At 47.4% G+C, this 10,643-nt stretch overlaps 1 protein-coding gene across 1 annotated transcript in view; it reads left to right on the top strand.

Annotated features, from left to right (window-relative positions):
• The first annotated feature begins 5,304 nt into the window (after positions 1–5,304).
• Positions 5,305–10,643, top strand: part of LOC148505932 (uncharacterized) — a 238,640-nt gene continuing 233,301 nt past the window's right edge. Inside the window, exon 1 of the mRNA XM_088447532.1 lies at positions 5,305–5,472. The gene's annotated coding sequence lies outside the window, so the exon portion shown is untranslated. The remainder of the gene's footprint in view (positions 5,473–10,643) is intronic.

Genomic DNA, 10,643 nt, shown 5'->3' with positions numbered 1-10,643 from the left:
AATAAAACAAGAGAACTGATATAAAGTGACTATACAGCACGCACAGCCTGGGGTACAGTTAACATTTCCCCATAAATCACTTTTCTATTTTACTTGTAGTCCTGTTAAAATACCATACAATCCACCTACAGATTCCCCCCCCCCCGCCCCCCTCCCCCCGGGAAGTCCCCCTACACCAGCAGAGCATTGTTTCTAATGGTTCCTCCCCATAGCTGAATACAGTATTTAGGTGTGAGACAACATTCCAACAAAAACATTCTTCAGAAACTATTTCCAGTACAGTTACAGTATGCATGATTACTTCAAACAAACCCAACTTTATCAGCATTCTCATTATTAACAGTCCTTATTAAAATGCATTCTAATACAGAAAATAAAATAAAAAACTTATGAAGCCCCCAAGAGCTGACACAGCGGGGAGTATGGGAGTGATTTATACCTTCACAGGGATGGGTGTCCATTGTCTCCACATGAGGAGGCTCTTGTGCTTGGTTGTAAAACACAATGGGCTGATTCTTTGTTGAACATAGGCCCTGATTCAGAGCCGGACGCTCTGAATCAGGGCCGGCCCTCTGTTTTTTTAGCGCGGCCTCCTGGCCACTCGTATAGCTGTGGGCGACCACCCACAGCTATAGCGAGCGGCCAGGAAGATGGTCGCGATGGTCAAGACCATCGCGACCATCGGGCTTGCGACGAGACCCTTGTGGTAGGGTCTCGTTGCCGCAAGCCCTAGAGTGCTTTCGGCTCAAACAGAGCCAAGAGCACTCCCACTGACATAACTTGTGATGTCAGTGGGGCTGGCCCCAGACTGTAGTCGTTCCCATGGGAACGCCTCCATCTGGGCAGCCACGCCCCCGGCCCGCCCACCAAAGGGAGCGTGCTGTCGATGTTGAGTGACAGCACGCCCCCTTTGGTACGAGACCTGGAGCGACGGTTTGCCCATCGCTATCTGGGTCTCGCGCATGTGTACCACGGAGCCGGCTCCGTCATGCTCATGCGCTCTGGGCCACCATGAACCTACTTGTGAGCGATCAGCGCTCGCGAGCGGGTCTGAATCAGGCCCATAGTTCCTGATTTTAATCTACTGCTCATGCGTCTAATTCGCTAAAAGGTCACACAGTGCATGAGTCCCTCTGTGTATGCACAGGTTTGCAGTAGCATTTGGGGCATGCTGTATTTGAAGTTTATTGGAAATGCGCTGGGGGGCTCCTGGGTGTTGACTCAGAATCACTCGTAAAGTAAGTATGAAGTCCGCGATGCATGCGCAGTTTGCTAAAAATCGCTCAATGCGTCCAAATTTTAAATTGCTTGCCGCCTCTCTCCTCAGACACAAAAGCATCCAGTCCAGAGGGGTACAGCGTGTTACATACCCTCAACCTAGGAGGATTAACATATTCATGACTGGCAATTGAAAAATGATGCTAAATTATGCGAAGTCTGCAAGTATTTTACTTAAGCAATTCAGGCAGCTATGTACTAAGCCTTGGAGAAGAAAGTGGACGGATAAAGTACCAGCTAATCAGCCCCTAACGGTCACTTTACAGGTTGTGTTTGAAAAAGGACAGTTAGGAGCTGATTGATTGTCCACTTTATCTCTCTACAAGCCAAGGCTTAGAACATAGGGCTCGATTCAGACCCGCTCGCTAGATGCGTATGCTCGCTGTATGTGTATGCAAATTCGGCTAAGTGACGGCAAGGCAGGCGATCACACGGCAAGGCATTAGCACGCCCACTATGTCTGTGTATGCAGACGCCCACCAGCCTGTCTTAAGATGCCCACTTGCGCACGTCATCTCCAGGAAGTGTATGCAACCATCGGGTACCAGCAGAAGCAAACGTAGCACTTGAGGTTGACCATATCCTACCGCAAGCACTTCGAGCACTTCAGTGTAAAAACCAGCCAGCTGACTCGTACTATGACGCTGCGTCTAAATTATGTACGCCTCTGAAATGTCGTTGAGACACTCAGGCACGCCTGCGTTCGCACCTCCACTCCCCCGTTTTCAAAGACCAACCCCTGTCACCACCCACAAATGGCTTCTCTTGTCACGCACTCGGTTGAGCAGTCTATGCGCAGCCAGCGTACGCTTTCCCGATTGCTCGGACTGGTTGGCGCACGGGCACTGCGATGAGCATGCATGCGCACAATGCAAACATCGTCAGCCTGCATGCAAAGCCTTCCTAGTGAGCGGGTCTGAATCTGGCCCATAGACCCCTGATGGCATGCCTGCAGTATAAGTTTGCTTTTCCATTTAAGCTTTTTGGCCCAGTTTGGATAGAGCGGAGAGGTTGGCTGCAGCTGTTTGTGTTAGAGAGAGGAATAAATACAACACTAATACAGTAGCAGTGTATAAGAGAGAGTAAAGTGCAGTATTTTATCTTTAAGCCTCATGTATGTGTCATTTAAGGGTAATAATTGCCTGGAAACACAGCTCATGAATATGAGTACAAAGCATGGCCTTGCAATGACTGTTATGACTGTTTCCTAGTGTATGCTTAAGTTACGTGTGGTATGTTGTTTTTGTTTATATTTCACATGCGTCTAAGGCCCTCATTCAAACATCAATCAATCAACATCGACAGCACGCCCCCTTTGATCAGACACAACGAGCGAAGGAAAGTCCTTCGCTCGTCGCGTCTGGCGCATGCGCACGACGGAGCTCCCGCCGTCGTGCGCATGCGCAGTACACAACATCGACCCATCGAGTGGGTCTGAATCAGGCCCTAAATCCATACATTCACATGGTATAGAAGACAAAAAATGTAACCAGAATTTCACATACAAATATGGCCAGCTACATCTTTGCCGCTTGCACAGCAAAGTGCGAGTAGCGTGCCCACGAGTGGATCTGCGCATTGATTTCGCATCCGCAACCCCATAGGATTGCATGGTGCGATCACAGTGCGAGCTGTAGCCTATGCAGGCGCAGGTAATCGCATGGCGGGATGCGTGCACACGCTTGTAGTACGACCAGCAACGATGTAACTGGGCGCATCTGTAATCACTTTATTATAACCAGCCTTCATAGTAAGAGCAGTCACTTTTGCAAATGAATCTTCTGTGCCAGCGTCATCGCAAAACAACCGCTGCACGTGCGCAGTACGGCTTTCATGCATGCGCAATGGCAAACAATCGCTCATATTGTGTCCATCTCTGAACAAGGCCCTTTGAGTGTTATCACTTTACTGCTGGCTATGACACCCGGGTATATGCAAAATGCGATAACCAGGAGGGGAGGAGCTTGGAGGCCGTCAGGGAGGGATCACAAGTTTCCACTCTGGCGATTATGACTCCATAAGCGGGAATCTGCTGAATCAGGCCCTGAGATTGCTGTTAGAGCAAAGACTAGGGAAAATTGGGATACTAGCCTAGAGGAAATATTATATTATATGCAGGTGTTTACCACTAAAGACTGAGGGGTTTATTTACTAAAGGTCGCTTTTCGGTATTTGGTCGTTTTTTTCTGTTGATCGGCGAAACCGACCATTTACTAAGGTTAAAAAACAATGGAAAAAACTCTAAAATAAAACTGTCTTTGAAACAGTTTAGAGCATACATGCCTACCCTCCCGGTTTTCGCGGGAGGCTCCCGATTTTTCGGGTAACCCCCCGCACCCCCGGAAGGGTAGGCATTTCTCCCGCATTCTGCCCACTTCCTAGTGAAGTGGGCAGAATTAGGAGAATACCCGCCGCAATCGCAGGTCTCCGTGAAGGGGGCGGGGCTTAAGCTGTGATTCTGCATGAATCACAGCATTTGGCCCCGCCCCCTATGTAAATTGTGCCCAATCGCGGCAATTTTACTGTGAGGGGGCGGGGCTTAATGACGCTTCTCCCGGGAAGAGAATATTAAAGGTAGGCAACCCTGGTTTAGAGCATTGGACCAACAATTTCTTTACACAGAAAGAGTAGATTCCACAGATTTACTAAATTGACCAGAAACTGACGTCAAAACAACAGCAAACCCACCCGAACAATAGCCCTGGCTTTGGCAGGCGAGTTTGGGAGCACTGCACAGATTAGTATAATCTGTGTTGGCTTCTTAGATGTAAAAGCAAAAACCGTGACCAGTCCTGGACCTCTAAGCCTGAGCTGGTATTGGGAAATAACCAGTTGGTAGATGCTTCAGCAGGAGTGCACACAGCATGTAGTCTCCCTGCCATAATGGCAACCTGCCCCAATTTGGTCAGCCCAGGGCTGGAATTGGGGGATCCCAAAAATAAAATGTGGGCTCCCTCCCAAGGAAGGGGAGGGGGGGTGGCTGCACAAACGCAGGCATTCCCTTAGGAACGCCTGCCGTTTGTGGGCAGTCCTACTGACATCACTTGTGATGTCAGCAGTGGACTTGCTGCTCTATTAGAGCATCAAGTCCACTCAGGCTTGCGGGAGCCGAGACTCTCCTGCAGGGTCTCGCCGCAAGCCTGATGGTCGCAATAATCGTGACCATTGCCAGGCCACTCGCACCAGCTGTGGGTGGTCACCCACAGCTTTGCGTGCGACCTGGAGGCCGAAACGAAAAAATAAAAAAACCTGATTCATAGCGAGCACTCGCAAACAGCAGGCGTTAGAACATTAGTAACCCTCATCTAGTTGAATTATTCAATAGTTTTGTGAATTACATTTTTAAATTGCCTGTAGTCAATAAGGTATTGTGAATATCTAGCCTTTTTAGTGGTGTCCATAATAATAAATATTTATTATAGCAATATATTATATTCTGGTCTGATTACTGTCTGTGTCTATGGGAGTAATCCTTGCCTCTCTGCTGTGGTGTGATAGGGGGAATTAACTCGAGTGTTGCTGATGATAATCCCCATACCACAACATAGTAAACATACAAATAAATCTTATTTGGGACACCACACCAATGCAGGAGATATCTCTGGTATAGCCAGCATTGGGCTTTTCTTACATAGGTAGGTTACGTAAATCAGCTTCCGCATGATTTTCTGGGTGTTCGCTGCTTCCTATATTGAATAAATGATGGCAGTAAAGTCTGTTATGAGTTATTTGTCACATGAGATTAGATTTATAACACTTTTAGGACTCAGTGAGGACCAGATACTTGTTAATGGTATAGTAATATTTAAAAAAAATGCAGATTTGTAAGAGGTTGTACTTTCTCTTCCCCGTGACTGTTTATGTGTATCTCAGTATCACGTATTTCGTATATCGTTGCCCCTAGCACTAAACTATATTATGTAACACGGGCTGCATTTCCTCTTGGCACTTCCAGTCCTGCACTTTGTGATGTAGCATAGCAGCACAGTTCACTAAGTTACAGTAGGTGTTTATCTGTGACATGGAATGAGGAAGAGAAGGCTAACCATGAGCAAAGGTTGGGTAAAGCAGGTGAGTCCTGCTGCGGGATCACCAGAGGAGTGAATGACGAGAGGCGACACCTTGTGTGCGAGTTCTGCAGTGAGTGTCAGCTGTGTGCAACAGGAGAGAGGACCAGACAACACCTCTTCCCAGGTGAGAGCTGTCTTGTTAATGTATATTACATTTGCTTGTGTTATTCCCCGGCCTCTGCCTGTGTCCGTCAAACATACAATACAGAAGCCCCATATGTCAAAGGCACCTGTACAAATGTGTGCTGGAGCGGTCCGTTTGCATTACTGTATGTCAAGTAAAATGATTAACAGGAAGGACACAGTAACCTAATATTAGCGTAACAAATAGAGTTTCAATTTATGTATGTTTTGGTATATAACATTATTTTAGAGTGCATTACTTGTTTTATAAGCACATACTCTTTACTGCTGTTTGATAAGGGTCATTTACAAACTAAATATACTGTAAGAGTGCGATGATCTGCAGCAAAACTTTTATTGTCTAAGTAAACAGAGAGATCAGCTGCTGATTGGTTACTGTGGATTGATAAATGTTCCCAGTTATGTCCTTATATTTCCTAAAAAAATATTGAAGCCAATCAGCTGCGTTTGCTGTAATCTTAAAGCCGCTTTCTCTTTGAGATTTCCTGTGTAAATGTTAATGTACCTGTCAATTCACATCCACCTGGTCTAGACATTTATGAGAGGGGCAAGCACAGGGCAGGTGAGAGGTCTTCCCCTGCTCAGACAGCTCCGGCAATCTTTAGAGTAGGAACAAACAGGTTTTACTGAGCTATGGTCTGGAGGTGAAAAGTATTGTGTTACAGTTCACTCATACAGGGGCTGGTTGTTACCGTTGTAAAATGGGTTCCATCTGGCTGCTACGAAAAAGTTTTATTTTCTATTCTTGCTACGTCAGCGATGGGCCAGGTGATACGTTTCCTGGGTCTCGTGTGTGGCCCTCTAACTTATACAGGGCAACATAATACCCTTAATCTGAATAATAAAAAAAAACAGCCCCAAAATGACTTCTGCACCCCTACATGCAACTCAGACCCCCCACTTGCGTCACAATTCTCCCATATGCCCCCAGACCTCCCCCCCCCCCAATTGCAACAAAATCCCTCCACATGCCCTCTCGGGCACAAAATGCATTCCCTATCTCTAAAGTGCCCCAGACCACACTCAGATCTGCCCACATGTCCCCCATTCATGTCGGTACCAGTGACTACCCTGATCAATCACTAATGTCTCTTTTATACCAGGGTTCCGGGTCTCACCCTGGGGTTGGAACAGGGTTCCAATCCGGATCAGACTCGGAACTCACCCCATTCAAACTGCGGCGCCGACTCAGGAAATTCCAGAGTCGGTGCCGTTCACACCGGAGCCGGGTCTGCAGTGATGTCATCTCCAACCGCCACTGAAGTCGGCCAATCGGGCGTCATGCGGGACAATCCAGGTCATTGTGACCCGGATCGCGCCGTTTACACGCAGGGTGGCACGTGAACAACCCATGGCCAACCCTGCAAACTACCCGAGTGGGATCCATTTACACAGACAAAAATCCTGGGTTGATGCGCAACAACCCGGGATTTTTAGGTCGGTGTAAAAGTTGTATAACTAGTGTCTAATTAAATTATTCATTTCAAATAACTGTATACTAGCACTAACCCCTAACGCTAATATCCTAACACTAATACTCAAACAACCCTTAACCACTAATAACCTACCTTAACCCCCGACGCCAACCTAACCCACCCCTAACCCCAAAAGGGCAGACTAGATGGGCCATATGGTTCTTATATATCGTAAAATTTTATGTTTCTATTTAATAATGGCGACTTTAAAATATTCCTCCCCTTGTCACTCAATTATCAGAGAATAAATCAAAGTCGGGGTCGCTTGCTGTCCATCACTGCACCGCTTTCTAAATGAGCTGGTTTTAGTGAAGACATAGGGCAGCCGGGGGCCAGCACAGGAGGTCACCCCTGCAGGATATAACCTTCCTCTGGGTCTTGGCTGTAACTTAGCATTTGTGCCCAGGCTCCGGCTTCCCTGCAAAGTCATTCATTTTAAAGTGCTGCACATTATAGCTCATAGTGGCTTGTTTATTAAAGGCAAAAAGAAGAAACGATTTTCCGGAGCAGTTTATCATTGCACCGTGGATGAGAGATCTGCTCCAATGAGCAGCTGTCCTGGCAAAACTTAAAAGCGTAACTGTTGCCAGTAATGACAGTGACAAACATTTACATTCCTGGGGCCTGTCCCGGCAGTGTTAAGGTGCATACCATACCCTACCCTCCCGATTCGGCCGGGAGCCTCCCGAAAATCGGGTGCCGCTCCCGGCCCCCCGGAAAGGCAGGCAAGTCTCCCGGCCCCAGCGACTCACCTGCATTAACCCCGGCAGCGGGGGGCCGATGACGCGATTCGCGCTGAATCGCGTCATCGTAGCCCCGCCCCCTGCATCACAATGCCATTAATCTCAGCATTGTGAAGAGGGGGCGGGGCCACGATGACGCGATTGTGCTGTCACGCCCCATGCCCCGCCCCCAAAAAGACGTGTCATCCTCTGAACCACGCCTCCTTTCCCCGCGACACGCCCCTTTTTTGCCTGCTATACTCCCCCGTGTGGTTGCCGGACAGCTCCCTCACGGAAAGAGGGAGCTCAGTGTCGGCAACCCTTGTGCATACACACGTAACGATTTTGTAACCAACGATTTTTCTGTCAGATTTTCCCTTGAAAAAGTGAACGATTTTTACAACGATGAACGAAAAATGTTCCTTCCCTTAATGAAAATGGTTATGTTGGACAATCTGAAATGGACGATGAACGATTACTACAAACTACAAACGGGAGCGCGCTTGAACAATTACATTCATCATTATAACTCAGAAACTGAACGATCTTTTGAATGATAACGACGTTGTTAACGACAAGTCGTTAAAAAAATCGTTACGTGTGTACGCATTACGAGATTGGGGAGAAGCAAAGTGACCTAAACGCATGCCTCTTTGCACTCCGGGACCTCTTCCAATGGGTAAGGACATGCTAAAGACCAGCTGAAAACTTTAGTTTTTGGATCTTGACAAAAAGCGTAATCACATCGGTGTGCTCTGATTCTGTATTTAAATAAATCAATAAATAAATCAATAAACAAATAAATAGAATACATTTATGATATCTACTATATTAACGGCTTGTTAAGCAACATTTAATTTAGTGATTAACAGGGCAGACAAGTTGATAAATAGTAATTTAAACAAAATAGTTACAACTTGCGCCCTGGACTTCCGCTTTGTCCTACTCCTAGGTACACCCAACCCAGGCTTGCTGACAATCTGGCAGCCTCTCCCGAGAAAGGCAGCCCGCTCGGCATAGCAAGGGGGCGTGACACAGTTTTGGGGGCGGGGCATGACAGCGCAATCGCGTCAACATGGCCCCGTCCCCGCAACACACTATTGCCGAGATTACCAGCACTGTGTAACCGGGGGCGAGGCCACAATGACGCAATTCTGAGCGAATTGCGTCATCAGTTCCCCCCGGACCGGCCACCTATTGCAAGGAAAGAGCGCATGCCGGCGGGGGGGTTGGCGCCGGCCGGGAGAATTGCCCACTCTTCTGGGGGGCTCCTGACCATTTCGGGAGAGTAGACAAGTATGACCCAACCTATATCAATTGAACCAAAGAAAAAACTATTTGGAATAGTCCACAAGCGCTGTCCTAATAAACATATATTATGCAATAGGTCAGACTCCAGCTTTTTCTTCTTTAGAGTCCTTTTCCGTACTGTCCAGCAATCTGTCCTCTCTGGATTTTTTTCCACTGTTCCACTATAACATGGACAATAATCACCATAATTCGGTGAGTGAGATTCACTGAACGGTTTCTTTAACGTTCCCCAATTCCTCAGGTTCCACTGAGTTTCTTCCCTCCATTTTTTGACTAATGAAAAGGTACTCACCAAAAGCTATCTTGTATCCTTCCTCAAATGATTTCTTTTAACTCTGGTTCGCCCCCCACCCAAAATCATTAGGGTCACACAGGCACCAAGGTTTTGGTTTGGTTTTGGATTCCTTAAAAATCAATAATAAATCTACAAAAACAGCTACAATCATGTAATTTGGACATATTTGGACCTGTTTACATGCAATCCAAAACCCCAGTTCGGTTTTTATATCCGAGTTCCGAACTGACTGCAGATCCGATCCGGGACTCGGTTCGACTCGGAAGCCCAAAGTGATTCCAAACTGCGACTTGATTCGACTTAGTTCGGGTGTGTTTGTATTTCAGGAAAGCCGGACCGCACATTTCTGCATTTAACATCTTGCTGTTAGAGATACGCGGGTTCAGATTCCTGGAACACAAACATCCCCGAACTTAGGGGTTACGAGTCAAACCGAGCCCAGCTCGGGTCTTCCCGCAAACTTCGGATCCCAAAAGGAGGCAAAATGTAAATTTACCGGGCGCCGGATCTCGTGTGTTTTGGATTGTGTCATCTTCCTGGTATCTGATCAATTTTGGATCGAATATAAAAGTCCCACCATTGTGATTGGGAATTATTTTACACAGGAGATTAGAGGGAGAAAGTGTGGACTGTGGGTGGCAGCACTGTGAGGCACTGTCACTTCACTTTCAGGCTCTTATATATGCCATTAGGAGCACTGTGTTAATGGGGCACTGTGTTGTTACATTTTTTATTCCATAGGAGCAGTGTGAGGCACTCTTGTGTTCAGGGCTTCATGCACTGTGTTAAAAAAACACTGTGTTGTGTGTTCAGGCACTGTATTAAAAACATACATGCCTACTCTCCCGATTTGGTCGGGAGCCTCCCAAAAATCGGGTGACGCTCCCGACCTCCCGGAAAAGTAAGCAGGCCTCCCGGCCCCCCAGTCCCCCCCGCAATACCACCCGAAACACCCGCAGCTGGTGGGCTGATGACGCGATTCTCGCTGAATCGCGTCATCATGACCCCGCCCCTTGCTCCACAATGCCAGAAATCTTGGCATTGTGTAGCGGGGGTGGGGCCAAAATGATGTGAATGTGAGGCTCCACCCATAACTCCGCCCCCAAATGGCATGTGCCGTCCCAGTGACGCCCCCTTTTGCCGGCCCCGCCCCCCTGTAAGCTGACCTGGCTGCCTCCCTCCCGGAAAAGGCCAAAAGGATATCGGCAAGTATGATTAAAAAAACACTGTGTTGTGTGTTCAGGCACTGTATTAAAAAAAACCCCCACTGTGTTGTGTGTTCAGACAGGCACTGTGTAGAAAAAAACATTAGGAGCACTGTGTTAAAAAAGCCATAGGGTGTCACTGC

The sequence above is a fragment of the Taudactylus pleione genome, unplaced genomic scaffold, assembly GCF_031769625.1.
Source record: "Taudactylus pleione unplaced genomic scaffold, aTauple2 ptg000434l, whole genome shotgun sequence".
In the NCBI taxonomy this organism is placed as follows: Eukaryota; Metazoa; Chordata; class Amphibia; order Anura; family Myobatrachidae; genus Taudactylus; species Taudactylus pleione.
This window is presented reverse-complemented; position numbering and strand designations above follow the sequence as displayed.